The 15,767-nt window shown below is 38.3% G+C and overlaps 1 protein-coding gene across 9 annotated transcripts in view; it reads left to right on the top strand.

Annotated features, from left to right (window-relative positions):
• Window positions 1-15,767, top strand: part of zfh2 (Zn finger homeodomain 2) — a 617,436-nt gene that overhangs the window by 421,375 nt on the left and 180,294 nt on the right. For 4 of the 9 annotated variants that reach the window (XM_081745109.1, XM_081745103.1, XM_081745112.1 and 1 more), the window contains exon 1: window positions 11,870-12,047. The exons of 2 other annotated variants lie outside the window; for them this stretch is intronic. The gene's annotated coding sequence lies outside the window, so the exon portion shown is untranslated. Of the gene's footprint in view, window positions 1-10,887; window positions 11,037-11,176; window positions 11,444-11,869; window positions 12,048-12,413; window positions 12,837-15,767 lie in introns of those variants that run through there. 3 more of the 9 variants (XM_081745107.1, XM_081745108.1, XM_081745106.1) reach the window with 3 other exon arrangements.

Genomic DNA, 15,767 nt, shown 5'->3' with positions numbered 1-15,767 from the left:
CCCATTCAGGTTGACGAGTGAGAAATGCGAGTTCATTAGGGTTGACAAATGAGAGGAGAGAGCGTCAGTTCCATTATTATCGGCTAGTAAGTGCGAGTGGTCGAGGAGCGCGAGTTCCATTGAGATGGCGAGTAAAAGGTTGAGTGATCGCGAATTCCATTGAGACTGCTAGGTGAATGCGAGTTCCATTGTAGTTAGAGAGTGACAGGTGAAGTGAGTACGTGTTTCATTGAGGTTGGTCGAGTAAGAAATGGAATGAGCGCGAGGTCCCTTGAGGTAGAGTAAGATTCAAGTAACATGGTTACTTATGGGATAAATTGCAGAGAGAAGAGGAAAAAAGAACATAGAACTAGTAACAAACAGAATCACTGTTTTTTTTTTTTTTTTTTTGTGTGTGTGTGTGTGTGTGTGTGTGTATGTGTGCTTGGCAGGCGAATATTTTATCATTGAGCTACTGTCGATATGGTCAGTTTTCTGTATACGAGTCGTGTAGTGGTTGCTCTTGACAGAAGTCACATTAAAATTTTATCGCTTCAAACTAAAGGATAGCTTATACTACAAACAAGTATTTAGATAATGACAGAAATATTATCTGTAATTTACTGGCCAGGAGCACACTGTACTTATAAATTTTCGCAGAGGAATAGTTGATCCTTACAAACGGTTTTGTCCTTTGAGGTTCATAATCTTGCTTGAGGTGGAAGGCGGTGGCTCAGTGGTAGAGCGCTCACCTCCGGTGCTTGCGATCCCTGATTCGATCCCAGCTCGCGCCGTGTGGACCTTGTGGTGGACAAACACCGTGCTCGTGGGTTTTCTCGGGGTTTTCCCGTTTCCTCCCACTTTCTTCATTCCACCATTTCACTCATCTCTCATCATCACCGTCTCCTTTAGCCTAACCGGCATAACCGTGAGACGTAAAACTCAAAGATCTCATTTCATTTCATTGTCTAGCTTGAGGTGTCACTCACAGACTGTAGCTGAGAATCTCGTTCTTTTCTGTGAATAGAAGAATATTTTCTGAAACTTAACGGGAATACTACGAATATTGTTCAGACTGTAGCAGCTAATCGCAAGAATATTATCCATATTTTATTGATCCGGAGTATATGAATATTTATACAGAGAATGTTTGACGATCCTTACAAATGGTTATGTCCTTTGCGGTTCACAGTCGTGCTTGATGTGTCACAAACTGCAGCTGAGAATCCCGTTTTTTTTTTTTTTTTTTCTCTCTGAACTTTCCGTTTACTATATGGACGATACAGCAACTCTCACTTTCTCTTCGCCGCCGTTTCTATTTTCTATTTTTTTTTTTTTCTTCCTGAGTGCGCGTCTTTTCTCCAGTTCGCAGACGGGAACTCCATCTAGCTGTTCTCGAGGCAACCGCGAAAGCGATATCGCACAGCCCATGTGTGTGTGTTGTGTGGATTTTGCTTCTCAAAGCAACTAACGCAGTAGCGTATTGGCTAGGTATAAGCGTTTCGGAAAATCCAACATGTTTGCCTTGCCAGATGAATTATTTTGCATGTGTAATACACGCTATATTTAGTAAAGCTTCCACGATTTCGTGAAATGTTCTGTGTAGATGGTCTGTAGGACTACAAAATGCTTTTGCTTTAGGTAGTATAGGAGGCATGGTGGGTGAGTGGGTGAGTGCCGGTTGAATCCCAGGACGTGTGAGAGGGCATAAGTGTGGGACGTAAAACTAGAACATTTATTTTGTTTAGCTATAGTTACCGCGAAGACTCGTGAAGCCTGGGCTCTACACCAATCGTAGAACTGCCTTTCATCACGTGTGCTGCATCGGAAGAATTCGGTTCGATTCGTGGAGCTGCCTTCCGAACCCATGCTTAAGAAAACGTGAAACAAGTCCACTAAAACTATTGCTAAACTTGGCGAACGAGCGACAATAAACCAGCATTTGAATAAAACTATAACACGAATACTAGCTAACAATTAATCGAATTAAACGGTAACAATAATAGTAGCAAAAATATATTTTAAAAATGAAAGAAGAACAATAAAATCAAACAATACGAAATTAGCGTCAATCTGACGACACTGTACTCTCAAGAGATGTTCTCTGTATAGTACGAGAGACTACTGACAAAATTTCATGGATGTGGGCTTGACGACCGGGTTCTCGCATTCTATTTGATGCTGAAATTGGTAGATCTAGGTCAAGCTTCACGACTCCATGCGATCACTATAGTATAGTTAAATGATTAACGCACGTAGCTCTTCTCCGTATTTTATTTCCTTTGGATTTGATTCCGTTGAGACTTGAGAGTGCATTCGACTCTACCGTAAACTGTGGATCTCGTCAACTGTAGTGTCTCACTACTGACAGGGGACGTAAATAAGAGCTCCTCGTGACTATATGGTTAGCTCACGCGGCTTCAGTGCGGAAGGCCTGCGTTCCATTCCAGGTAAGAGCTCTTGTTAAGCTGTAGGTCCACGTCTCCTATGGTCTCGGTATTGAAAAGGGCCGCTAAACTACAAATCGTCGAACCAACAAAAAGGACATATATACAAATTAATCAAGTCAAGTAACGCGTGTGCTTTTGGAGCACGTGATCATCCTTGGTTCAATTCACAGGGATCATTTCATTCCGTTGAATCACAAAGTTACAGTGTAGTTTAACGTCATGATGCGATCCGGGGAGCTAATTAAATTAAGAAATAGCAAATAATGAATATCATTGTATGAATGGGCTGCATTCATCATTTCATCACCATGCATCACTTAGTTCCAAATCCATCATCAAGCCTAACCTAATTCTTTCCTATATTCAAAGGATTAAAATAAATCACTTGGAGTACTAACGGCCCATTTGTGAGCCTAAGCCTGCTTCGAGTTCCTTCGTGGCTAAGCGGTTAGCGTACGCGCCTTTGCCTCCGGAGACCCGGGTTCCATTTCTAGCGGGAGCTCATGTGGTTCGGATTCCACGTTAATCAGTAGGTTCCGTTTCAAATAACATCGCTGCTGAAAGGGACGTTAAACTCAAAATCAACTAAACTCAACCTAAGCCTGCTTCAGCGCCATCTATTAGCGACTGGTGGAACTACGTCCAGCCTAGCGGCGAGCACACCCTGGCCCTAACAGACGCATCAAGAAGTTTGCTTTGGTTTCACGTAACTCCCCAGTTTGCCTCACGACGCTGAAGTAGACGCCGAAAATTGGGAAGCACCGGCCGAAAATCGAACCCGAGACATGAGTCCAGTGCTGTATCCACTAGACTACGATGTTCCCTATATTGAAAGGATTATACAGGGTGTTTCAAAACAACACTTGACAACGTTTGGGAGGTTATTCCTGACACCAAGATAAGATAAAAAAGTATAGACCATCCTGGGTGTACAAATGCTTCCTTTCGGAGTTATAGGCTGCCAAAGACCTGAAAAACTGAATTTTTAAGGTCCATAGCTCCAAAACTATGGGACCTACCGTAGTCGGGTCAAGACTTCATTTAGGAACTAATACGTGCCCTATCAAAAAATCCATGTTTCAGAATCGTGCGGTACTTCTGCAACAATTTTTATGGAGATAGTTGGTGAGTACTTGAAATTATATATGCCTGTAGCCAAACTCCCTCTATAAAAATTGTTGCGTGAGTACCTTAGAATTCTGAAACACGTATTTTTGGATAGGGTACTTGTTAGTTCCTAAGTGAAGTCTTGACCCGACTACAGTACTTCCCATAGTTTTGGAGCTATAGACATTTAAAGTTCATTTTTTCGTGTTTTCAGGAGCCTATAACTCCGAGAGGAAGCATTTGTGCACCTAGGTTGGTCTATACTTTTTGTCTTGTCTTGGTGGCAGGAATAATCTCCCAAATGTTATTGGTGTTATTTTGAAACACCCTGTATATTTTTGTTAAATGTTACGTACTTTTACAACGTCGTTTTTTTTTTTATATATATATCGCTGAGGACGATATAAAAGGGACGATACTTGTAAATAAAACTAGGATATTGCAACGATGCTTCCACGAAAGAAAATCGTGGTCACACCTAAATTAGTCACTGTCCTTGTTACAACACCTTTAATGTATATTCTATTTGAAATATTATCCATACTTGTTGTTGTGTTGGAATATGTATATATATACTGTATAATAAAATGAAAAATAAATAAATAAATAGATGTTGTAATATGGTATTCAACTTTCTAGTATGTATGTATAGTTGCTTGCAAAGTAAATTAATATGCTAATCACTGGTTGGAAGGAGTACCATAATAAGACGAATAAAAGAAATGATTCTGTTGTAGCGTCATATCTTTTGAAAGTGACTAATTATTCTCTCCCATTTTGCTAATCTGGCTAAAACTTGCTTCATCAAGTTCTCTCGTCGTCACTTCTTTGGAATTTGACAAGAGTCACAATTTTCTATGATGTTATCTTCTCCTTTTTCTTTCTTCTCCCTCCTCCTCTCCCACACAACTCTATCTTAGCATTCCGCCTTCTTAATTGCCTCACCCTGTGTTTATTGACTCATTAGCTAAGCCAAGGTGAAAAGTGGTTGCGTGACTCTCTCGGTTGTAGGATTTTGATTGCTTCTAAATATGGAGAAACATTTTTCCTTGTAAATATAACAACCAAACAGGTATGTACAGAAGAGATAAAACAAAATGGTTAAGAGTCTTCATAAATTCTGGCTGGCTGTTTTGTGTAATGTAATGCAGTGCTTCTCAACCTGGGAGGCGCAGGGTTTTAGAAAAACTGCTTTTTATCTCCAAAAATGTTTGTAATGGTAGGTTTGACAAAGAGTAGCAGCAATACTTCGTTTATATTAGAAAACTAAATATTTTTTTTTTACATGTAATAGCATCTATTGTGCTCCCAAATGTTCGATTTTCGGTTAAGCAGTGAGTAAGCAAATTAGGTTATTAATGTTGAGGGGAGGAGGAAGATACGTTAAGGTCCAACAGGTCGCAGAGGTTTGAAGGTGCAATGGACCTAATCCAAAATGAGACAGTGACGTCCTATCCCAATACACACACACCGAAATCTAATTATCTGAGAACAATAATAAACTAAAGATATTAAACTAATAAACTTAGGAGCAATAATTAAATTAACTGTATATTATACTCGTGTCCAACCTTTCCTGTTTGATAAAATGGAAATTATCTTACAGTGTATCGTGCAGTCCTATAGGTTGTGTCGCTAAATTTTAGAATTTGAAAATCAGGGTGCATTTAGTAATGTTAAAATCAATTTTGGAAGCAGAGTGTCTCCAGTGGCAGCATCCTCGGTCAGTACTACATAAAATCACTCTTTTATAGAAAGTTATAGGCTTACACCTTTATATTATTGTTGATAGTAAAAACTAAACAAATGTGTCACGGTGTCATGGATCGTCAGTAAAGTGTACCGTCAATCAAAAAAGGTTGAGAATCACTGAACTAACTAATTATATTTTCTATGAAATGAAATCTTTTTTAAGTTTCATGTCCCACGATTATGCCGGCTAGGCTAAAGGAGACGGTGATGATGAGAAATGAATGAAATAGTGGAATGAAGAAAGTGAGAGGAAACGGGAGAACCCTGAGAAAAAACACCCACACGGTGTTTGTCCACCACAAAACTCACTTGGCGTGAGTTCAAACCAGTGGATGAAACATTCAGGATTAGGAGCTGTAGTGTGAGAATGTTTTGTGTTAGGATTAGATGTGTCACGTGTACAGAAACTACATAATTAATGGCTTCATCTTTCACAACACAGATACTCACTTCTACACATCAACTAGTATTCTTCCGATATAAGGACATTTTCACTTCTGGTAATGTGAAAAAGATGCCCCTATTACAGATTAACCAGCTCAAGACCCTGAAAGAAAAATCTCCAATGATATCGCTTGGTGATTGTGATTGATACAAACACCTTTCACTGTTTGTATTTCAGTCTGGCAACCCTGTTCTACAATGTAACATTTCGCGCCAGGTGGTGTGATTCATGTGGCCCACGTCGATGGCCCTCCTCTCACTCGGGCTATCTTGTGTATATCACGTGGTTCACAAATTCACTAACACTGCAGGCCTGCCCTCGGGCGGCAAACTCGGGAACTATAGCGGAAGAGGTTGTCGCGGTTTTGTCAGAACCGTTTGTTGTTCCGTGTGTTGCCGCAGGTTACGTTCGTTCGTACTATCATACGTTTGTGCTGCCACGCCGTGGAATTCTGCCAAAGAATCTATTCGTCAGATGTCAGAATGCTAACAAAAAAAAGTAAGCACACCATACACGCAGGGAGACTAGCGAAAATAACTTTTTTGTTCATATAATGAAAGAAAAATAAACTTGATGAAAAAACGTTACAAGAAGAACACGATGGCTTAGTGGTAGAGCTCACCTCTGGTGCATGGGGTCCCAGGTTCGATCCCAGTCTCTTGAGTTTTCTCGGGATTCTTGTGTTTCCTCCCACATTCTCATTCCATTTATTCTTGCATAATTATACATTTTCACTAATGACCCGTCTCCTTTAGCCTACTGATCATAACCTAAAGATTTTGTACACTAAACCTAAAGATTTTTCGTGGGACACGAAGGGTTATGGCCGAGCAGACGGCTTGCTGTAAAGATGATTTGTAGTTAGGATATAGTTTCCCATCTTCTTTGTTTCTGGCTTTTTAGAGAATTGCAACAGATGTAACTAAATGATTCCATCAGTATGATTTCCCACTGTTTCTTCTAACTAACTAACTCTATGGCCTATGGAACCCGGAGGTTCAATGCCGCGTTCACAAAAGCTCTCTACTGACTTCTATCCTTAGCTAACTGCATACAGTTTCTACTTTGTATTCCAATCTCTGCGAGATCCATCTTAATATTGTCCTCCCATCTGCGCCTAGGTCTTCCTAATGGTCGTTTTCCGATTGGTCTTCCAGTCAAGACTTTGAGAGCGTTTCTACTTTCTTCCATTCTAGCTACATGACCCGCCCACCTAAGCCTCCTAGACTTGACGACCCTAACAATGTTGTGTAGACCATATAAATATAGGAGTCCAGACCCACTGTTTCTTCTAGGATTATTAATTATACTGATGATAATAATTCGGAATTCGCTACATTTTTATTCAGGTAGCTCCTCAGTTGTCTCAACATAATGGGTCAGCTTTGGTGGGAGCGGTCCCGGATTCGATTCCCGGCGGGGACAAAAAAGGTGTAACCCCCTTTTCCAGGCAAGCCATCTTGAGTGAGGTTTCCCTTATTCACACCAAGGAAATGGTGGGTTGGTATCTATCATAATGGTCTCAGGTCGATTCTTTTTTTTTTCGATTCTTTTCTCCTCCCCCCTCGATTCCTTGGGCAATGTGATCGCAGAAGGACGTTATCTCTCATGTGTGCCGGACTAACACTGTCACAGCTGCCAAAAGCCCAGAAATTTAATTCGTAATCCTAATCCTAACGATGGGTCAGTATCAAACATTCTATGTTAGTACCAAAAATTGAAATCGGTCCACGCATGCATACCTTTCGAATATACCAGGAAATTTCTCAAACTTTGGCCTGCAGATCATCAAAAGTGGTCCTCGCGGCGATGCGCACGAGACGAGTCGAGACAGGATTTTCCTGACAAAATTGAGTCGAGACACGGCTCTTCCAATAGTAAAAGGTACATTTTTCGAGTCGAGACATCACTTTTACAGCACATTTTCGAGACGAGACAGCCACAAATCTTGTCTCGTGCGCATCCCTAGCGGTCTACACTGTGGTAATCTGAGATTGAATATTAGTCCGAGAGAGTGAAAGAAGACAATTCAATTGAGTCGCCTATCACAGTCTTTCCCAGTTGGTGGTCTGCGGACTCCTAGGGCCCTGTGGAAAGAGTTTAGTGGGTCCATGGGATTATATGCAGTTCATAGTCAATAAAAGATGTAAATAATGTCATGGATCCCCTTGTATGTGGTATAAGTTGTTCATATTACTACCTAATATACCTGTCAGCTACTATCACTACACAAATACCAGAATTTGAAGATGTGGGGTCATTGTTTAAAAAACAGAAAGGGGGGCTACAAGTCCAGTGGAAGTAATTGAGAACCACTGGCCTATCACATATTAGAGTTGAAACCTCACACAGAACATACAATTTACTGAAGCATAGATTATACAAATTCTAAGTTCATATACAGGGGACACCGTAGTCTAGTGGTTATAGCGTTGGATTCACGTTCGCCTGGTCCCAGGTTCGATTCCCGACCGATGTGTCCACCTAACGTCGTGAGGCAAACTGGGGAGTCAACGTGAATTAAAAAAACATGGCGGCCATTAGGTCTAGAAAGCTTTGATACGCCTGTTAGAGACAGGGCGACGCAGCGCACTGACCACGTAGTTCAGCCGGTTGCTAGCAGATGGCGTTGGAGCGGCTCAGGCCCGCAAAATTGCTGTTACGCCAGGTGATTTGGTTTGGTGTTTATATAAAAAGTGGGTGAAAATGTTTTCTCGTCTCGTCTCGTAAATTTCAGCGAAGTTCTGTCTCGTCTCTTGGACAACTATGCAATTAGTCATCTTGAATGTTGTTTTTCTGAATCTCACTGTTTAATTAGTGAGATAATGTCTTCCGAAAATAACTTTCCATCTCCCCATTAGTGTTTATAGTGTAAAATGGTCTTTAGCAATATATGAAGTTTTGTTAATAATTAAATTAAATTAAAATTCTTTCCAGTTAAGATCGGAGGCATCCAAGGAGTCAGATGCTTAGTGATTTCCTTTCTGATGTGCGCGGATCCCGACAAGACTATAATTTTTTTCAATATCCTAAAAGGTGTGTTCAAAGAACGGGTGAGATGAGGGATAACATCTTCCTCGGAAGAAAGCATATTTGCACCTCTGCAAGATTCGAAAATTCTATGTTGACCTAGAACTCAGGTTCTTCATTGAACCTGGGAGCCTGGGACCACATCCAATAAAGAAGTTTTGTTTACTTATTTGGGAAGCTACATGTTAAGCCATTTTGTTTTAAGAAACGTTAACAGTGAGAAGTACGAAACGAAATTTCGGCACAAGGTCAACCAGGCATTCTTCTGGTGGAACTGAGGGAAAACATCAGGAAACTTCAAATCAGGATAACAGAGCGCGAGATTTTGAATTATGGATCTTCCCACGATTGCAAAGCAAGAATGCTTAACGAGGGTCGTCCAGTCTGTAAACATTTCATATCAGCATGAATAAAATAAATTACTGTACTTCAACTTTGTCTTTGGTATACATTACTAATATACAGTAGTAAAAATGTCTTTAAAAATTATAGTCCATCATTGCTATAATTATATCAGTTGTGATGACCAATTTGTAATTCACCACGGGCCAGGCAAGGTAAGAACCATACTAAAATTAACCATGCAACGATGACAATAGAATGAAGAACACATATTTTGTTCTGTGATCCTTTATTTTCTTCTACACAGTCTGCATCTAATTTTCTGCTCAGGCCATTGAGATCTGAGCCACGATCGTTTCATGAAATCGTTAAAAAAAAAAAAAAAAAAAAAAAAAAACGTAAAAACAAGGCTTGCTACCAACGGCGTTGTTCAGAATGGACTTGGTAGCCAAAAGGTTAAAGAAAATATTTTCCTAGTTAAAAGTCAAATTTTGATTCAGGTTGTATACTATGATGGACAGCCCTGTTTTTTACTTTTATTCAAGGCCCAGATGAAACTCACTCGAGGGCTACCTTTTGGTCATCATCCTGTATATAAAAGAATACCTAACATTTTAAATCCCGAGAAAGAATTAGAAACACTAAGGTACTTTTTTCTGAAGTATCCGTTTCATCTAATGGAGTGGGCCCCGGATTCGATTCCCGGCGAAGCCACTCAGTCGAAAAAGTGTAACAGCTTTTTCATTCCAACCATCTTGAGTGAGGTTTTTTCCTGGATTTCCCCTCATTCACACCAGGCAAATGCCGGGATGGTACCTAACATAATGATTCCAAGTCGCTTCCTTCCTTCCTTTTCATCGGATAGTGTGCTCGCCGAGGGACGTCATCCCTCATATTCGTGACGGGCTAAATGGACTTAGGTGACGATAGCCCAGAAATCTAATTCCTAATCCTAATTCGTAATCTAATAAAGTGGAACCTGTGAGATTCCACTTGCTCCATCTCCCGGGAAAACCTGCACGGCTGTCTACACTATATAAGAAAAATGTTTTTTAGTCAGCGTTTACATATGTTCCTTTTAAAAAGTTCAAGCTTAAACAGAGCTTTGAAGAACGAAAATATAAATTTTGCTGTTGATTTGTTGAAGAAAGCGGAAGAGAAATGTGATGAGAGGTCCAAATGACTAATTTCCACTGTTACATAATTGACAGATAAATCAGGTCGAAGAGCACGTGTTCGCAGTGCCCGATCCACATCGTTGGGTGTTTTAGCTGCCGCCACCACTTCCTTCCTCTGGCAGAGCGCTTTAGCTGAAGCAGCACACCTGTTCCTTTGCCAGCGAGCGATCCTCTTTTTCTCTCTTTCTCTCTCTCTCCTCCCCTTCCCGCCACCACGTTTTGAGGGTCAAGACTTGTGTGTACACGGACCATGGCCCCTAGAGGCTTCTTCCCCTCCCACGTCCTCCCACTTTCTTCCTTAATTACCTGTAATTACCAGGAGTGGCGTTAAGGATTACGGGGAAACGCGCGGGCTGAGAGGGACGGAAAAGGTCTGTGTTTTCTTCTTCATGGCTGTAGTAGCAAGGACTCATTCGTCCTGGAAAACCGTGTGGTGAAAAGCAAGTTAAAGGGGTTGCAAGGAACTATCAATTCAAGGGAAAAAGGATCGCTTTTTTTCCTCTTCAGCGGCGATTCTAGATGCTCCCCTCACTTTCCCGCCCTCCCTACTATTCTACCTCTGTCCTTGCCTGTGCTTCCCCCCCCCCTTCTCTGTTTAGTGTTGCCAGTGGGCTTTTCAGCTATTGTATTCAATCTTTTAATTACTGCCCCATTCCTGCCTTTCGCAATTCCACCCAGTCTTGTGAAGACCTCTTTTAGTTCGGGTGTACTAGTCGGATAGTGAGGACGATTATATTGAATGGTGCTTTAACGGTAAGCTCCAGTGGTATTTTTCTTATCAACAAAGTGTTTATGAAGGCAATACATCACACATACAGAAGTGTCATTGTTCTTATGTTTGGTTATTTTTACTTCAGAAGGATCGTCCTTTTTTTCCTTCGTCTTTTATCGCTACCGAAGTAACGGTTGATATGTCTACGTGAGAATATAGCAAGTTTTTCGCAGTACGTCAGAGGAAGTGCAGCGTTAATTGTGTAGTTTCTGTGATAGCAGCAGTGTTTATAATGTGTGTAGTAGTGAGGAAAATCTCTGGAACAACCCGTCGTAGATCTTAAGTGTCTCTACATAATATCAGTGTAGTGTTATTTGACCACTGCTTTGTCTCCTGGATGGATTATGGAACGCTGAAGATTGTCCTGGAACGGCGTAATCACAATCAGGTATCGTTATGTTAGAATAGTGGATTTTGTCGGGCTGAGTTGATGTCTCCTCGGTACTTCTTGATCATACCTTATGAATATTTGCCATCACCTTCCCCTCCTACAAGTTACAACGCGCCAAGTCTTCGCAGCACAGCGTTGGCTATTTACCCACCTGACGTCATGGAAAGATTGTCCCCTCCTCCTCGCTAATTCTGAATCAAGAATGGATGGAGTCTGTATTGAGGGAGGTGAGGAAGAAAAAAGAAGATGCAAAGATTAAGTTCGAGACAAAAGCGGGCGAAAGAGAGCGGAACTTGATAACATTAATTATTAATATGGAGGAAGAGCGCATAGCAGAATAGCATAGGCAGATCCAGAGCTTTTTTTTCTCCCCTTCTTTTTCTTTTCTTTTAAAGTTGGAGGGGCCGTGCGTCTGCTCATGGGGGTATCAGTTCAGTTGAGACGAAGCGTGGCGGTCGCTCAGTTGCCGCTCTTCGTAGCTTCGCCGCTTTGCCAGCCGGATTGATTATAAAGTGTATGCAGCAGTATGGTAGTAAGGGCTGAGCTACTGAGCAGGGAAGACTGCCCTGGGACAGCGTGATGAACTGCACAGCACAGCCAGGTATAACATAACATTGCCAAAGTGGTGAAACAAGTTACGTTATCCTCCCCCCTAACAATGAAAAAAAATCAGTGTATGTTTTTGTCCCCCTTGTTACTCATCAGAGTGCGGTGGATATGTGTGCTGGATTTGTTTTTGTTGGTTTTCCTGTTCTTTTTTTTGAGAAGTGACAGTGAAAAAAAAAAAAGTTGGCGCACGGGCGCCATCACATTGCAGTGACGTACGTATGTGAGTGAGTACCAACTGGCCGGCCAGTAGATACTTCGGCTTGTGTTTGTGTTTGTATGTCTGTGTGTGTGAGAGTGAGAGCGAGAAAGCGAGTGAGTGAGTGTGTGTAAGAGAGAGAGAGAGAGAGAGAGAGGACATGTGTGAGTATGTGGGAGGGAGGTGCGAGTATGTGTGAAAACATTCAGTGGAGTCGGGAAGGGGGGTGATGGTTCAGCGTTTACAAACAAGCTGAAATTACGCACTTCACATAATATACATCTTACACGATAAGTGTTAAGTGTCACTTTTTTTTTTCTTATACAAGATGAAATACCATTTCTTTTTCTTTTGACGCGCGAACGCCAATATTGAGAACTTATCATTTAAAAAACTTTTTGTGCTTATACACTTATTTCTCCCACCACTCTTGTTAAATCCAGTGTGTTTTAATAGTGATTGAACTCTGAGGAAGAAGAAAAATATACTTCAGTGCACTGTTTTTAACTAGTTTTGAAATTTAGATACCGGTATTAGGAAAAAAGATATTGAAACGAAATAGTAGTTGTTGCATATGCAAAAGAGGTAAGATTTTATATTATTTTTCAACCTGTTTTTTTTTTTTTTTAATAGACATACTTTTCTGAGAAAACCAAAAAAATCCGGAAGAATTTTGGAAGACAGTTTGGTAGCAATTATTATTTTACCCGTAAACAAACTCAAATTTGCATGATTAGTGCTCGTATACAAAAAGCTAATGGTGGTGGATATTTGTTGGATAATATGTAGATTACAATTAACATTGATTGTGGATAGATCAATTATGATTTTGAATTACGAATTCTGATTCGTCTTTCGTGTAATGTAATATTTTTACGATTCTTTTTCGCTTTAAATAAAAAAGTGGTAATGGCCGGCTGCGTAACGTTGAGAGGACAATATATGGGGATATGCAAGCGTTGGATGCCGTCATTCTGGAATTTTTGTGTACCGCCACGGTGAAAAGACCGCTTTTGTCCTGCGTTGATTCACTGTCAATCGAAAATTGTCAAGAAAACTAATTGGAAATTTTTTCAAAAGTGGTTGAATATAATTCATTTAGTATTCCTTCATCACTTTTCATTATAGTTAGTTAAGTTGTGGTGACGTCAGGATGAAATAAAAGTGTTTCTTTGCCGATAGAAAATAAAAAGTCCAAGACATTTTCACGCACTTGCAATTAAATTTTTGCTATATATATATATATATATATTATGGATTATCACTCGCTAGAGATTTTATTATACATCAATTTGAGTATTACATATACCGGTACATTTTTTTTTCAGTTCGGAATATCTTGTTAGGATAGATGTTCGTTCCAGATAGATACTTTTTTCTGTATATGCAAATGTGGAAAAAAATCATTACTGAACAAACAATACAAGCTGAACTTATGTAGATAATTGTGAATATTTAACCAATTTACATAGCGCTATTTAAGAAAAAAAGTATTTGTAAAATATGTGAAATTAGTACGTAAAACTTATCGTCGCCCAAACTTCGAAATATATATAGTATTTAGTAAGTAAATTAGTATTCGTTAAAAAAATAAAAGAGAATGAATCATTTTGTGTTAACGAGAATTCATAATTTTATAACAATTTATCTGCCATAAGATTTTTTTTTTTCTAAAAAGTTAGTTACTTGTGAACTTGAAGTTAATTACTGATCTCTTTATTACGGAATACACTATTTTCAAAATCATCTAAAAGAAGGAACTTACCAACATGTTTTTAAATTTAATTTTTATTTAGCTTATTTTTCATTAGGACAGAATTAATAAATTATAATTACTTTACACAAGTTTGGAAATAATATCAATTTTTGAACCGAAATATGTTTTTTTTCTCTTTTCGCTAAAATCATACTAGCACTACTATTTTAACATCGGTTGTTTTATTTTGCATTAAGGATTGTTAAAAAAATGTTTATTCTTCTTAAGAAAACGTTCACGTTGAAAACTATATCTTATATTACATTAAGATAATTAAAATTGCCCAAACTAAGTATCAATAATCGTCCACAAAACGATTTTGTTTTTTTAAAATATTAATTAATTATTATCACAAATGATTTATCAAGTAGACATAAGGATTAGGCATTGATTTACTTAAATTCTAAGCAAGGACAAATTATTTATTATGAACTACTATTAATGTGAATCGCTTAAAAGTCTCGTATGAATAAACAGAAATCGAAGTTTCCTCCTGATTAACATTGAATCACGGTCTTGAAATACCCTATCTATTATTATTATTATTATTATTATTATTATTATTATTATTATTATTATTATTATTATTATTATTATTATAAATAATCGAGTTTCAATGATTTTGAGCTATAGGCTTGTTAATATGCACAGTTTTGTGTGTGAGACCACCTAGAAACCAGTTATTTGTCAGGCATTAATTAGTACATGCCGTATTAAAATTTTGTAGTACTATTACGTATTTTAAAAGTTAAATTTTATAGTCGAGATTGTTCATGAAATTTTATTTATTATTCATACACTTTCATTTTTGTACAAAATACTAAATTAAATCGTTGATTGCGATCATTTTTGTTCCTAAACTTTAAAATATATTATTCACAAAATGCTGGACCGAAATAATGTTCCTCTGTCTTGTAATATTGCTTAGTAAATACTTTGGTGAATTTCTCGTCGTGTAATCAAATTCATAACTTTAAATTACAGTACCGCTTTATTGTTAAATGAATTTGAGTTCAAAAGACAATTGGATGAATTATGTTCGTGTATATTCTAATTTTACTTCCTTATGTGTATTGTATATATATGTAATAATATTTAAATGTCGTATTTTGATGATAAAAATTACAGAATTCCGTAATTGGGCACATATTTTTCGACAAAAAATATTATTTTTAAAAAAATATTTTACAAAATATTAGAACATCGGTAGAAAATCTATATTACTAAGATTAGTAACCATGCAATGTGAATTTGTTTTGCCATATTTCTTTTTTATTAAATGTTTGCTGTTGAATGCTCACTTAAAATCTTAAGAACAGTGTCTTCCAACAATATTGAGTAACTGTAATTTTTATAATTTCTTAAGTAGTAAAAATAATTTCTTCCAATAAACCCAGTATTTTATTTTGGATAGTTAAGATAATACTTTTATAATACTGATCGGCGATAAGATATAGTTCGAAATCATGAATCACTAATTGCATGAAAAGACTAATTAAAGCTACAGTTAACAAAATGCGGCCGTTGCAACAACATTATGATACTACCATTCAAGAAATATTAAAATTACTGATAACGAAACGCGAATACTATCGTTGAAACAATACTGAAATTACTGATAACACTAATACTACAATTCCAACAATATTAAAATTACTGATAACGAAACACTAATACTGCTGTTGATACAGTATTAAAATTACTGATAACAATATGCTGATACTATATTGAAACAATATTAAATTCACTGATAACAAATC

Source organism: Thermobia domestica, chromosome 18 (genome assembly GCF_964235325.1).
Source record: "Thermobia domestica chromosome 18, izTheDome1.hap1.1, whole genome shotgun sequence".
NCBI classification, from domain to species: Eukaryota; Metazoa; Arthropoda; class Insecta; order Zygentoma; family Lepismatidae; genus Thermobia; species Thermobia domestica.
This window is presented reverse-complemented; position numbering and strand designations above follow the sequence as displayed.